Genomic DNA, 14,771 nt, shown 5'->3' on the forward strand with positions numbered 1-14,771 from the left:
ATAATGCAGAAATAAGACCAGACACAAATAGGAAAACAAGACAAATGTTAAATATAAGTGAAATGAATATATTAAGAAAAATAGTAAATAAAACTAGATTGGATTAAAAAAAAATACAGATATAAGAAAACAGTGTGATGTACAAGCAATAAACAATTGGGTACCAAAGAATAAAATGGATTGAACATGTGGAAAGAAGAAGTGAAGATAGAATAATAAAACAAGTTATAGTTGGAAACCAAAGAATTAGAGAAGAACAGGAGGACCTAGAAAAAGATTAAAAGATACTATTAAAGAAGATGAAGTCTTGGCCACAACAAATACTACATCTAATGCATGAAGAATAATAACTATACCAAACTGTTAAATCTACCTTCCTTCTGTCTATTTTCTCGCCATTTTGTGCATCCTATTTTTCAGTTACTTATTTGGCTTCTTTACTCGAGAGCATTTTTTTAAAATTATTATTTAAAAGGGAATAATGGAATTCAATATCATTCAATCTTAGTTAAATTCTTGAGAAAAATAGTTGAGTACCAGTTTGCTTTAACATAAGAAAAATGTTGTTACAGTTTTTTTACATCATCATCATGCATATCAAGGATATAGTCCTAGCATGGCCTGTTCCGGCCTTAGAAGTAAACATTTAAGAGGACGTCCTGGTTTTCTTTTTCCTAATGGCTTATAAGTTTTTTTACTCCCATCATAATTACACAGCATACACACTTTCTCTTTTGTGAGCATATATGCTGATATTTCATGATATTAATTTGTTATGAGTTTGTCACAGGAGACTCCTTCCTTCCTTGATATTTTCTGGCAGGCAGAAATATTCTGAATTAACTGAATTAATTCAGTAGTCCAATTTATTTAATATGTAAGAAGCAAAAGATGCAAAACTTGTGTAAAGTCTTATTTTGGCTTGGTGCACTAATCAGAAAAAATAGCCAGGAACTTAAAGAAATACAATCTTTGCACCACTTTCAAGTCCCACTTAAAACTAGCCTTCTTTATCCACTCCACTAAAGAAAAACTTCCTCCTCTCTCAGTTCCAAGTGTATATATAGTTCCTTGTTCTTATAAGTTGGCTTACTGTGGATAGACAGGAAGATCAGCTACCATCTGCATGGAAGAACATGTACATCTGCAGCACCCTGTTAGGTATCTACCTGGATATTGAACGAATGAGGATGGGTTGGCAATTTGGGATTTAGCCGACCAAATTGTATTCTTATTGGTTAAACCAAATTAAAAAATGATGGTACAACATGACAAAATTTCATGCCGGCTGGGACGTCGCCCGGTTAAACAAGGCCTCCATTGTTTTTCAACAGGAAACCAGAGCAAACAGCAAAAAGTCAGCTACTGGAACAAATCTGAAAACACACCCCAACTCAACATCATCAGAGTTAAAGATCGGTACTATCAACAAAAGAAGCCTGAATGGCAAAGAAATGGAGCTAGCTGAGGAATTAGACAAGTACCAGATCAAAATAATAGGGGTGACTGGAACAAAAAAGACCAAAACTGGTGAGATCATTCTGAGCAATAAATACAAAATATTATATTCAGGCAATGACAATCAAGGAAAAGAAGGAGTAGCCATAGTATTCAACACAAAATACGAGGCTAATCTTCTTGAATGGCAGTCAGTCTCAGGTAGAGTGAAATATGAGAATGGGGAACAGAACAATGAGACTTATTTGTGCCTATGGTCCCACAGAAGGTTCTACTAAGGTAGAAGTGCAGGAATTTTTGATGCTTTAGAAAAAGCAACTGACACAAAGAAAATGGAAAAGTTGGTCCATGTTGGGGATCTGAATAGCAGAGTAGGAAATGATTGTCAGACATACAAAAATATTTTGAGAAAATGTAGAAAAAAAGAGCAAAGCTAATAATAATGGCAAATACCTGTTGGATTTCTGCTCAGGACATGGACTGGTTATTACTAACACCCTGTTCCAACATAAAAATGTGCACAAATTCACATGGAGAGAAGAGGCAAGGAATAAGAAAAGTATCATTGACTATGTTATTGTTGATAGTGATGTTTTCTCCCTGGTGCAGGACACCAGAGCATACAGAGGATTTGAAATTGGAAGTGATCACTATTTAGTCATGAGCAGGATAAAATTGAATTTCATATTGAAAAGAATAACATGTAAGAAAGTTTTAAAGCGAATAAAAGTTGAGCAGCTCTCAGATGTGAACTGTAGACTAAAATACACAAAGATTATTGAAGAAAAAATGAAAGAGTTTGAGAACAGGAACCAAACCTTGGAGATTCAATGGCAAGCCATGACGAAAACCCTGATTGATTCAGCCAGAGAGGCATGTGGTGAGGTTGTCTGCAAGGATAGAAAATTCAGAACTCCCTGGTGGACACAGGAAGTTAAAGAGGCAGTGAAGGAAAAGAAATCATATCCAAAGTTCCTGGAAAATAAGTCAGCTTTTACTCTTAGACAATACAGAGACAAATGTAAGAAAGCAAAACACTGTGTAAAACTAGCTAAACAAAAGTCATGGGAGGACTTTTGGCAAGAACATAGAAAATACATATCAAGAAGGTGGCAAAATATTATGGAGGTTGTTGAAGAAGCTTAGGAATGGAGGAAAGAGTGCTGTAAAAGGAGTTAGAGATGATAAAGGTGACATGAAAACAGGAGAAGAAGATATCCTTGAAGTATGGAGTAATTACTTCAAAAAATTGCTAAATGAAACAAGCAGTGATAGCACAGTGGTAAAAAACACTCAACAGGCATGCAATCAGGAATGCATATCCATACTTGAAGTAGAAAAAGCCTGAAATGTGGAAAGGCAGCAGAAGTACATGATATTTGACCAGAAATGCTCAAGTATGGAGGTATAAAAGTCTTAAAGTAGCTGCACTGCATAGTTTAGAGGGCCTGGACAGAGGGACAAATTCCCAATGATTGAAGTAAAGCTCTCATAGTACCCATATATAAAAAGGGAAATAAAACTGAATGAATTACAGAGATATTTCCCTACTCAGTGTTCCTGGTAAGATATATACAATTATACCTGAGAAACGGTTGAGAAGAATTGTGGAAGAAAAGCTTGGTGAAGCACAAGCTGGATTCAGGCCAAATAGAGGCAGTCAGGATCAGATCTTCGCTTTACAACAAATAGTCGAGAAAGCATGGGAATATAACAGAGATCTGTATTTAATTTTTGTCAATCTGGAAAATGCATATGACAAGGTGCCAAGAGAGAAGCTATTCAATACACTACAGTTATATGGTGTCAATGGGGCATATCAAGCAATACTTAGTCTGTATTTGAGTTGTAAGTCAGCATTTAGAATTGAAGGAAGTACAGGAAGATGGTTTAATGTTAAATCTGGTGTGAGACAAGGATGTACATTATGAAAGAAAGTGGTATTAAACATGGTCGGCATCCAGGAATGCATTAGCAGGGCTAATCTCAGGTGGTATGGTCACTTAAACAGAATGGACGAGGAAGGATTAGCAAAACAAGTGTTCTCTGCCAGGTTGGCAGGAAAACAACCCAGAGGAAGACCAAGATATAGGTGGATTGATACGGTACAATGTGCCTTAGACGATAGAAATATAAAATCTGATAGCGATAATATTGGAGTCTTGCCAAGTAATAGACTGATTTGGAGGAAAATTGTAGATAGGAAGTTAGTAATGATGTGTGTTGAGGGTACATGTCAGGAATTTGATGATGATCATGTGTGCGTGTTACAAGCCTCATTGTATTCCCTGACAATTTATCTCAATAACTGAGACAATGTTGGAAGAACTGAATACTATTTTTAATCCTTTTCTAGTACTATTTCACTCCATTGAACTTTTAACATGAGCAGATGAGATACGATGTTGCTGTGTCATGAGAAAATGGAAACAGAGCAAGATAGTTCCAATACATAATTTTTTAAAAAAAAGGAGAGCATGTGTAGCTCAGTAGAAGTGGCGTTTGCACTCTACAGTGCTTGACCGCACAACGAAAGGCGTTCGAATCTAGTTGCCGACTAGAGGAACTTTTTCTAAGCCTTTTTTCGACCAGTTCCAGAGTTAGTCGATCTCTGGCACGGGCTAGTGGGTTTTTCGTCCCGTAAACTTGAGAAAATCGGCCATCGAACCCACACCATTTTCAGACATTAAATATATTGTGTTAGGGACCACCGGATGGCGGCACTTACTAGCCGCCTTCTTCACTGTGTGCCGGTTAATTAGTGATAGCCTTGGGCCAGCTATCTCTTATTGGCTACCAGTGGAGATTTAACTACCCAATCAGTCTCCAAAAGTTAGATAGTGCTTAAAAACGGCCTTGCCTACTCCCTATACAGGAACAAAAATGGTGTTAACTGATTTAAAATTTATTTTTTTAAAAAAAAAGATTATGTGTAGTAGAAAGTTTTTTTTCACTTGGTTACAAAGTACATTATACTTGACAAATTATATTCTTGTTTAATCCTTTATCCACATGTAAGCAAACAAATTCTGCATGTGAACTATCTTCATTACTGGCTATTTGTATATAAATGCTGTTGATTTCACTTCAGTTGCTTTAGTATCCCATAATACAACGCACACTACCTTTTAGATGTGTGTATTGCAATGCATTAATGAAAGGGTCACCACCCAGATGAGTTTCAATCGTTACTGAGGTTTCATCAGTTGCAGCCAGATCCAGGAAGATACCAAGGTTGAATTAGTGTGGATGTAAAACATGTCTTATTTTGGCATGGTGCACTAATGGCTGTTACTAGTAACAAGAATTTACTTCCTTTCCCCTGTTCCAATCTGGTATAAACAAACATGCTTACACTGAGATTGCTATACAAGAAAAGCTTCTAGCATGAAGCACAACTGTGAAACTAGTTTTTATTTTGATAGATATCTTGCTAGTTGAGGAAAACTATATCATTTTTATGGAAAAGCCAAAATATAACATAGAGAAATGGAAAAGTCGAAATAACATTGAGTTTTACATCCTTTTGCTTCTTGCATATAAATAGAACCAAAATAAGAATATAATTTCTTTAATAAATTTAGTTTAATCCTTTATCCAAGTGTGCGCAAACAAAGTTTGCACCTGAAAGTATCTTCAGGACTGGGGTCAGGTAGTACAACACTGGGCAACTCGTAGCAAAGGTGGACCAAGCTAACATCACTCCTATCTCAGTATCTCCCATAATGCAAAACACATCTCCTTGCAGATATGTATAATGTTATGCATTAAGGGACGGGCCACTACCCAGACTAGTTTCGACCTTTATTGAGGTCTCTTCATTGGGAGCCAGGCCCAGATGTGGAGATACCAGGCAGAAGCAATAGCGAGGTTATCTTTACCTATAGGAGTTGCCAAAAGTTCTTGTCAAACATAATTTACTTTCTAACCAAGTGAAAAAAAAATTTCTTTAATGCTCATCATTGGTTTTGCTTACTTCCTGGGGAGTAGAGAGATTCTACTTGATGGCAGGATTTTTGCCTGTCACTGGGCAGAACCACTGCTGAGTTTCTGTCCTGGAGTGATTGAGGTCAGGAGTAATCCTTTAGGGTAACTTGGTGATATATAGAGTGATCTTGTAGATCACTCAGAGTTTTTGGAGAGGTATCCCCTCACTTAAACATACCTCAGTGAAGATCAAAAGTGGTCTGGGGGTAGTGACCCTTTCCATAATGCATAACAGTAGAAATTATTTTACCTTGGGTATAATAAATGTTAAAGATACCAAGCTATTTTAAACCTGGTTTTACTCCAATTCCCAAGTAAGCAAACAGACAAATAAGTCAAGTTTGCGCCTGCAAGTGTTGCAAGTCTACCTAACCCTGAACGTAGGTCAAGACTAAGGCAACTCATGGTAAAAGTAGAATAAGCTCTGATCACTAATGAACTAAAGCTTTGCACTACGTGCAGGGTCAGCTAGACTTGCAACACTTGCAGATGCAAACTTGACTCATTTGTCTGTTTGCTTACTTGGGAAATGGAGTAAAACCAGGTTTAAAATAGCTTGGTATCTTTAACATTTATAATGCATAACAGTATACCCATCCAAAAGGAGATATGCTCTACATCATAGGTGGCCAACAGCAGGCCCGTGGGCTGCATGCGGCCATAACGTGATTTTGTGCGACCCACAGCAGGATAAATAAAAACTATTAAATTATTTGTATTATCAATTTAGCTGTTAGTTTCGACTGCAGATTTTCTGATTGATATGCTAGTCATCTTCATTATTTCTGATGACGGAAACAATTTATCTCAACACGGAATCAAAATTGCTTTAAAAGATTATTCAATTTATAAAATCTACTGCTTCTCTGTGCGAGTTGTAGTAGTGAGAGTGGTAGATTTCTATGCGCTCCAGAGTAACTCATCATTGAAAGTCACTTGCTCTGCTTTGGTTGCAGTGATCAGTTTCAGGACTCAGTTTCAAGTATTTTATATTGTTCTCCCAGTAGTGAAATGATTTAACAAATATAGCAATTCAATATATATAACTATTTCCTTGAAAAAATGCAGAGTTTATTTTTATTTAAGTTCTGTCTAAAAGTGTGCAGCCCGTGACGCTAGCACTCGTCATATATATTGGCCTGCGTATAGAATGAAGTTGGCCACGTCTGCTCTACATTATGACGTACTAAGATAATTGATGTGATCGTTGAAATTTTTCCACTTGGTTATACTATAAATTAAAGATACCAAGAAATTATATACTTGGTTTAATCCTTTATCCAAGTGTAAGCAAACATAGCATTATATATGTCCACAAGGAGATGTGCTTTGCATTATGGAATACTGAGGCAAGTGATATGAAGTCATACTACCTTTACCACGAGTTGCCCCAGTCCTGAAAATACTTCAGGGTCAAACTTTGTTTGCTTACACTTGGATAACAGATTAAATGAAGTATATAATTTCTTGGTATCTTTAATTTTTTGTAATTAATGTGAAGTCAACAGTGAATACAACTAACTTAGTCAAAAAGTTCACATACAAACTTGGTTTTCTTATCCTGGGATAAAGGATTAAATAAGAATATAATTTCTTGTCAAGTATAATTTAAAGGAGGATATAAGACAAGTAACAAATTATAATGCAGTCAGTATTTCCGAAGTAGATGTTAATTTTTGTAAAAGTTAATACCCAGATTTGGGAATGGGTGGATAGAAATGATATTGTGGTTGGTTGGGGTGGGGGGGGGGATAGTTTTGCAAAGGGAAGGTTTTTGTGTGATGCCACTTTACAGGAATACCACTTAGAAATCTTTTATATAAAAGCAAATGTGGATTGATATGAAGCCAGTAACAGACTAGAGGTTGGCTGATAGACATCGGAGAGAGAGAGAGAGAGAGAGAGTAGTGCATGGTGAAGCAGAATCTGGAATTCATGAGACCAGCTGACTTTGTGGAGTGGAGTTCCCTCCGCCCTTGTGGTGAAAAGAGCTGTGTATTGTGTAGTTTGGGTTCAAGTTTAGTTTACATTAATGATTACAATAGGCATTGCTCTACTGAACTGACAGCCATCATTCCTCCATTTTCTGTCATACTTGTTAATACAAGAGCAGCAACTTGAAACATGCTGGAACTGCTGCTCCTCTTCCTCTGTTATTCCATCAGCCTTTTGCAAGAAGAGTTGACAAACAACTGTATCCTGGAATTCTTCAAAAAAAAAGTAAACTTCTGCATCCTCACCTGCACCCCCACACATGGCATTGATGTGCATATAGGTCCTTCGACCTGTTGTGTATGTGAACAATAAATAAATAAAATAATAAAATAAAATAATGAGGAGGAAATTTGGAGGAGGAAAGTTGCAGGAAGTAAATTAAATTTATACATACACACATTTATATATAAGTACTTGAAGCAGCATTGTGATGAAGGAAATTCCAGGTATTAAGATGGATCAGAAGCTCTATCCACAACTAAGGTGGTCCCATTTCCTCCAACTGGGGGAAAGAGAGAGAGAGATCATTTGGTCTTAATTTGAGAGGTTATTTTCAAATCATTAATCACGTAGGAATTAGATGGATGAGTTGTATCACTAAGCAGGAGCTATAAAGAAAGAAAGAAATTATGGAGAATATATAAGGAGAAAGGTGAACAGTAGAGGAAAGAATTTTGTCTTCCTTACCAGCATCGTAAAGAAGACAAAATCAGATCGTGAGACGAAATTAGCTGAGCAAGCCATAGAAGATTCCAGAGTTATTTTGTTGTGGCAAGTAAGAGGAATTATAACTATGGAAGGATAACATTAATGAGTACTGATGGTAGTGAGGTTGCATACAAAATAGCGAGTTACTGAGTGACCACTTTGAAATAGTATGTCATCCAGTGAAGTCACTGCTGTGACAGGGACTGAGAACAGAGATTAATGAAGTTGGATGTACTAAGTATTGCAAAATCTCAATGTAAATTGGGATTAGATAGTATATTCTTATTATTTATTATTATTGCACCCTCCATGGAAAGAGCAAACTCATTGTGGAAGGTTCATTCAACTGACAACATATTTATCATACAGAATCTTAAAATCCTTAACACTCTTTGCATTAACAACATATTCTTGCAATGTGTTCTATTCACTGACAATTCTCCATGTAACTTCTAGGGATGGCCTCTGGTTCTTTCCCTCTTGCCTTCTACTCTTTTTATATTCTCATCTGGATTAATCTGATAAAATCCTCTCACCGACTTTAAATGTCTCTATCACATCACCTCTTTTCCTTCTATCCACATCTCATCAACTCCACAGCAGCATTCCAAAGTCCTGATATTTTATATTTTTGCACTTATTAAAATTACTATCCGACCACAGATGCAAGAACCTTGGCTGGCACAATGCCAAGAAGAGTCATTTCATGTTAAAGGGGAGAAAGGAATAAGGTGATGTACGAATTTGTCACCAACACGCGAAATCATGTACTTTATACGTAAAATTTTCCAACTGTTGTACAGTTACCACTTTAAAAACTAGAATTTTCATAAAAGAAAAGCTAATTTTCCAACGTATAATAATAAACACTCATCATTGATTACCCTATTATTGGAATGGATGCGCCTTCTTCTACCATATGCAGAAGTTTTGAGGGGTCTTGCATCTGTGGTTGGACAGTACAACCCCACTCCTTTTCAAGTCAAAAGTCTATTCAGATCTTCCTGAAGGGCATTAATGTCAGCACTACTGCTTATAATTCTCTCCAGCTTTGCATCATTAGCAAAAACTGAAGATCTATCCATGTAATATATACTGTATTTTTTGCCTTATAAGATGCACCGTTGTATTGGATGCATCAAATTTTTCATGTAGAATTTTTGCAGTATAAGATGCACAAATTATGCATCAAATTTTTCATGTAAATATTTTTTTTTTTACATTTTAATATATGTATATGTTTATTACATAAAAACAGTTATTTTTTAAAAATCATCAAAGCATTAAAAAATCTAACACATATATATATATAATAATATAAACAAAATATAAATAATTTTTATCAATTTCATTAATCTTCATTTCAAATCTTTATTCATCTTCACTCTCAAAATTTCTGAACTTGATTCTATATCAGAAACCGAGTCATCACTGTCTTGAAATAATAAGTCATCTTCTGTACCATCAAGAGAATTACTAATGCTGCACTTTTGAAAAGATTTTATAATAATTTTGGGTTTCACTTCATGCCATGAACTCTTTACCCATTCACACACACACCTGCGAAATAGTGGCCTTTTTTATCCTACCTGTAAAATTCTGAGGAAACCAATTGACCCATTCTTTCTCTCATAAATCCTTTAAATGATTGTTTATTGATACATCGAAATATTGAAGCACAGAGGTGAGTCTTCCTGGGATCACAGTTATTTTTGTGTTCATTTTGCAAAGTTCATTCTTAACAGCTTTGGTTTTATGGCATCTATACTGATCCCTTACTGACAAAGTAAGTTTTTGACGTAAACTGCTAGGATGTCCGGACCCCTCTTTATCCATAACTTCATCCCTTCCTCATTCATCCATCCTTTTGAATGAATGTAAACTCCTTTGGGAAGTTTTTCTTTTAAAAAAGGTGGCAATTTTGTTCCATCTGCAGCATGGCAAAACAAGAGTATAGTGGGTTTTTTCATGACCAGAAGTTTTAACAATAATATTTTTTTCTCTTTGGAGTCATCAGTCTTGTTCAAGGGCACATCAAAAGCCAGAGGCACTTCATCCATATTAGCTACCTGTGAAAGTTCAAAATTGTCTTGTTTTCTAGTCTTTATGATGTATCTGTCAAACTCACTCATTTTATTTTCGAATTCATCTGATATTTTTTGTGATATTTTCATATTTGCATGCATGCATAAATCATTTCTCTTCATAAATCTAAAGCACCATGATGACGACCCTATAAAATCGATGATATTTTTTTCTGTTGCCAATAATTTTACTCATTGAATAATCATTTTTATAGATATGCAGCAACCTGATCTTCTTTGATCCATTATCCAAGTTTTTAATTCATTTTCAATTTCTGGGCCATTTTCCTGGTTTTCTGCAAAGATGTGTTTTTTTAAATTTGCTTCTATTAATTGCTGCTCTTGTTTCCTCCAAATTCAAATTTTTCTGTAGGTGGAGGCCCAAGCTGCTGCTCTGCTGTCTTATTGCCATTCTTTTTTGCGGACTCAATCACCCTATGCTTAAACACAATCTTATAACTATGTCTGTGCTTTGTAGAATCCATGGGTTATTAAAAAAATTTAAATATCATAATATTGATTACTAATTTAAATGCATGACTGTTAACGATCGTGCAACTATTCAAGCTGATCACTCATTACCGACTAGTGATGACACACACACACCATATCTGTGCATACATAAAAAACAAATCAGCATATAAGAAGCACCGGCTTATAGGACGCATCCTAATTTTCAGATACATTTTAGGTACAAAATGCATCTTATGAGGCAAAATATATGGAACAGAACTCTCGGCACGTCACTAATTACCCTCCTTTTTTTTGAGACACTGCTCCATCATACACAACTTGCTGGTATCATTCTCTGCTCAGTGGTATACTTGGATTTTTCATAGGCCTTTGATAGATTGCTATATAAGCTGGGATTGAATAAGGGACTAGTGAGTTGGATAGGTAATTGGCTTCCAAGTAGATATCAATATCAGGAGGTTTTATGTGGAGAAGTGGTATCCCAAAATACAGAGACCAGTGGAGTACTGCAGATATCTGTTTTAGGGCCATTATTGTATAACTTGTATATTAATGATATTGGGACAGACACTTAACTGGAGATCTTCAGTTGTTTGCCAATGTAGTAAAGTTGGGAAGAGCTGTGAGGAGCAGAGCAGATATTGTGGCCTTGCAGGAGGATTTCAACAGACTATATGAGTTGGCAAATGAAAGGAGATGTCAGTCGAATGTTGAAAAATGCTTGAAATTTGGTAGGTAAGGTTGGAATGCAGAGTATACAATTAATGGAGAACTTTTGAAGTAGGTGGAAGAGGTAAGGAGCAATGGTGGACAGAGATTTGAAGTTCAAGGGCCACATTGCTAAAATTATAAGAACATCATAACAGATTATGGCAATGATGAGGAGGATCTTGCCATACAGTAGAAAAGTAGTTAAAGATCCCTTTATATAAGGTTTTGATCAATAGTATAGACTACTGTTGCACAAATTTGGTTGCCTGGTTTTCAAGGGAATGAGGCAATATTAGAGGTTTACTGAGTGTGGGAATGCAGCTTGCAGAATGTTATGAATAGGAGATGGGATATGATTGAGACATAAGTTGGTGAGGGATTGGAATGCAGAGTATACAATTAATGGAAAAATTTTGAAGTAGGTGGAAGAGGTAAGGAGCAATGGTGGACAGAGATTTGAAGTTCAGGGGCCACATTGCTAAAATTATAAGAACATCACAACAGGTTATGGCAATGATGAGGAGGACCTTGACATACAGAAGAAAAGAAATTAAAGATCCCTTTATATAAGGCTTTGATCAATAGTATGGACTATTGTGCACTAATTTGGTTGCCTGGTTTTCAAAGGAATGAGGCAATAATAGAGGTTTACTAAGCGTGGGAATGCAGCTTGCAGAATGTTATGAATAGAAGGAGACTGGATATGATTGAGACATAAGTTGGTGAGGGATTGGCAAGGGAGTGGAAAATGGATTTTTTGCATGGAAAGAGTGGTTAAGAATATAATGTAATGTCATCATCATTGTTGATCTACTGCTGGATGAAGTCCTTTCCAAGATTACTCCAAGACTGTCTATCCATGGCTCTCCTTTCCCATGCCACTCCTGCAAATCTGATGATATCGTCAATCCACCGTGATTTAGGTCGGCATCGTGGTCGTTTTTCCTCTTGTGAAAAAAGGAAATCAAACCAAAGTGTCTGACATCATAGGAAGAGTGAAACATCTGAAGTGGGATTTCCTTTTCCACATATTCCTTTTGTGATCCAGTCTTGTAATACCAAGCATACTTCTTTCCATACTAAATTGTGTTGTTCTTAATTTTTGAATTTCCTTTACATTTAGTGTCCATGTTTCACAGCAGTATGTCAATACATGAAGAATACATTGGTTAAAAACTTTTCTTTTCAGGCATAATAGTAGTTGGCTTTTGAATATTGAATGTAATCTTCCAAATGCTTTCCAGCCAAGCATTGTGCATCTTTTAATTTTGTTCCATTGATATCTGTTGTCCTAAGTATATGTAATCTTTTAATTGTTTAATTTCATCATTATTGATTTTTATTATTTCTAGTTGGACATAGCTATTGAACAGAACTTGGGTCTTCTTTAGGTTTATCTTTAGTCCACCTGTTTGCTAGCAATTTGGAGTTCTTGGATACGAGTCTGTAATTCATGAGCAGTTGAAGTAAAGATAACTATGTCATCTGCAAAGCATAAGTGGCTTAAATATCTCCCATTTATCTTCAGACCTTTCCTTTTCCAATCAAGAAGTTTGAATATTTCTTCTAGGCATGCTGTGAATAATTTTGGAGATATTGTGTCATCCTGTCTTATACTTCTCTGTATTTCCACAGTAGAGATTTTTCATTGAAATGAATTGCTGCTGTGTCATTGGTGTATGCTGATTTGATGGTCCTGACGTATGGCTCCTCCACTTGTTGGTTTCGTAATGCTTTAAGTATTGCAGAAGTTTTTACTGAATTACAGGCTTTCTCATAATCAATAAAACCAAGACATAATGGTAACTGATATTCATTACACCATTCAATAATCTATTGTACAACTTGAATATGAGTCATTGTACTAAAGCCACTTCGAAAGCCTGCCTGTTTTTTTGGTTGTACTAGGTCCAGAGTCATACAAAGCCTATGAGCTAAGACTTTTGTAAACCACTGATAGTAGACTGATGGGTCAGTAGTTCACCAAGTCTTCTATCTCATCTTTTTTATGTAGTAAAATTAGTGTAGCCTTCTTCCATTTTCTTGGTATATCATTTTTCCTTAGGCATAAAGTAAATAGTTTTGCTAAGAGTTTGTACATCATTTCTCCACCTGCTTTTAGAAGTAAGTAGTACGAGTGTAATGTATTGACCCAAAATGTTATGATTGCAGAAACCATGAATGGGCTTAAAGCATGGTTAGATCTCTTTGTATGAGAGCACAGACCTTCCACAAGGAGTCTTTTGACTCATGCAGGGCTGATGTTTATAATAAGTGCAGAAACCATGAATGGGGTTAAGGCATGGTTAGATCTCTTTGTATGAGACAGACCTTCCACAATGAGACTTTGACTCCACGGAGGGCTGATGTTAATTATAATAACACCTTCTTGTCTATTATAATTTACTGTTCTTTGTACTGTTCATGATTTTGCTGACATTTTTTTTTTTTAAAAAAAGGTAAAAAAACTATTCCCTTCACAACATTTTCTACTTTTCTCAAATATCCCTTGACCATTTCACATGTACTGATAACATCCAGTGCAGCTTCTTGTATCATGCCACTGATATAAACTGTCTCCTAGGTTTGTCTAGATCAACAGCTGTGCAATTTTTCATATACCCTTTCTTAATGATAATTTTATAGTTCTCCCGGGTCCAGACTGCAGGATCACTCTCCCTGTTTTGGAGGCAAAGTCACTATCTTGGTTATGTACAATTCCTCTAAATATTCTCAGTTAATCCAGCACTCTCAAATCCCAGGTTCTCTCTATCACATGCTTTTTAAGGTAATTATCTGGACTGGAAAAGGAGAATTTCACCATGGACAGTACAAAATCTTAATTTCAGGCAGAGAGGATAACAAACACCAAGAGGGAATAGCACTTATATTAAAACCAAAGGCTCAAAATTCTCTATTGTCTTACAATACTATCTCACCTAGGATAATTAAAGCAAGATTTAAAACATCAATTAGATCATTGACTGTTATTCAAGTATACTCACCAACTTCAACATCATCAGAAGATGACATTGAGGAGGTCTGTACAGATTTGGAAAAAGCAGTACAGCAAACATCAAGTCAAGATCTCTTAATTGTAATGGGGGACATAAATGCAAAAGTAGGCAAAGACTGGGATACCTGGCCAAGAGTAATTGGACAGTTTGGGTATGGTGAAAGCAATGGATGTGGTGTGAATAATTTTAGAGATATTGTGTCACCCTGTCTTATACTTCTCTGTATTTCCACAAAGAAGTATAAGACAGAAGTAAACTTCCACAGAGAAGTATAAGCAGAAGTAAACTTCTGCTCAAATAATAGACTAACAGTAACAACACTCTCTTTAAACAACAA

The 14,771-nt window shown here is 35.9% G+C and overlaps 1 protein-coding gene across 1 annotated transcript in view; it reads left to right on the top strand.

The window, feature by feature from the left end:
* The window catches only part of Cdk5 (Cyclin-dependent kinase 5), a 174,664-nt gene that overhangs the window by 615 nt on the left and 159,278 nt on the right, over positions 1-14,771 (top strand). The gene's annotated exons all lie outside the window — the stretch shown is intronic.

This window comes from Typopeltis vanoorti, chromosome 13, assembly GCF_054136105.1.
Source record: "Typopeltis vanoorti isolate ZY-2024b chromosome 13, IOZ_Tvanoo_1.0, whole genome shotgun sequence".
In the NCBI taxonomy this organism is placed as follows: Eukaryota; Metazoa; Arthropoda; class Arachnida; order Uropygi; family Thelyphonidae; genus Typopeltis; species Typopeltis vanoorti.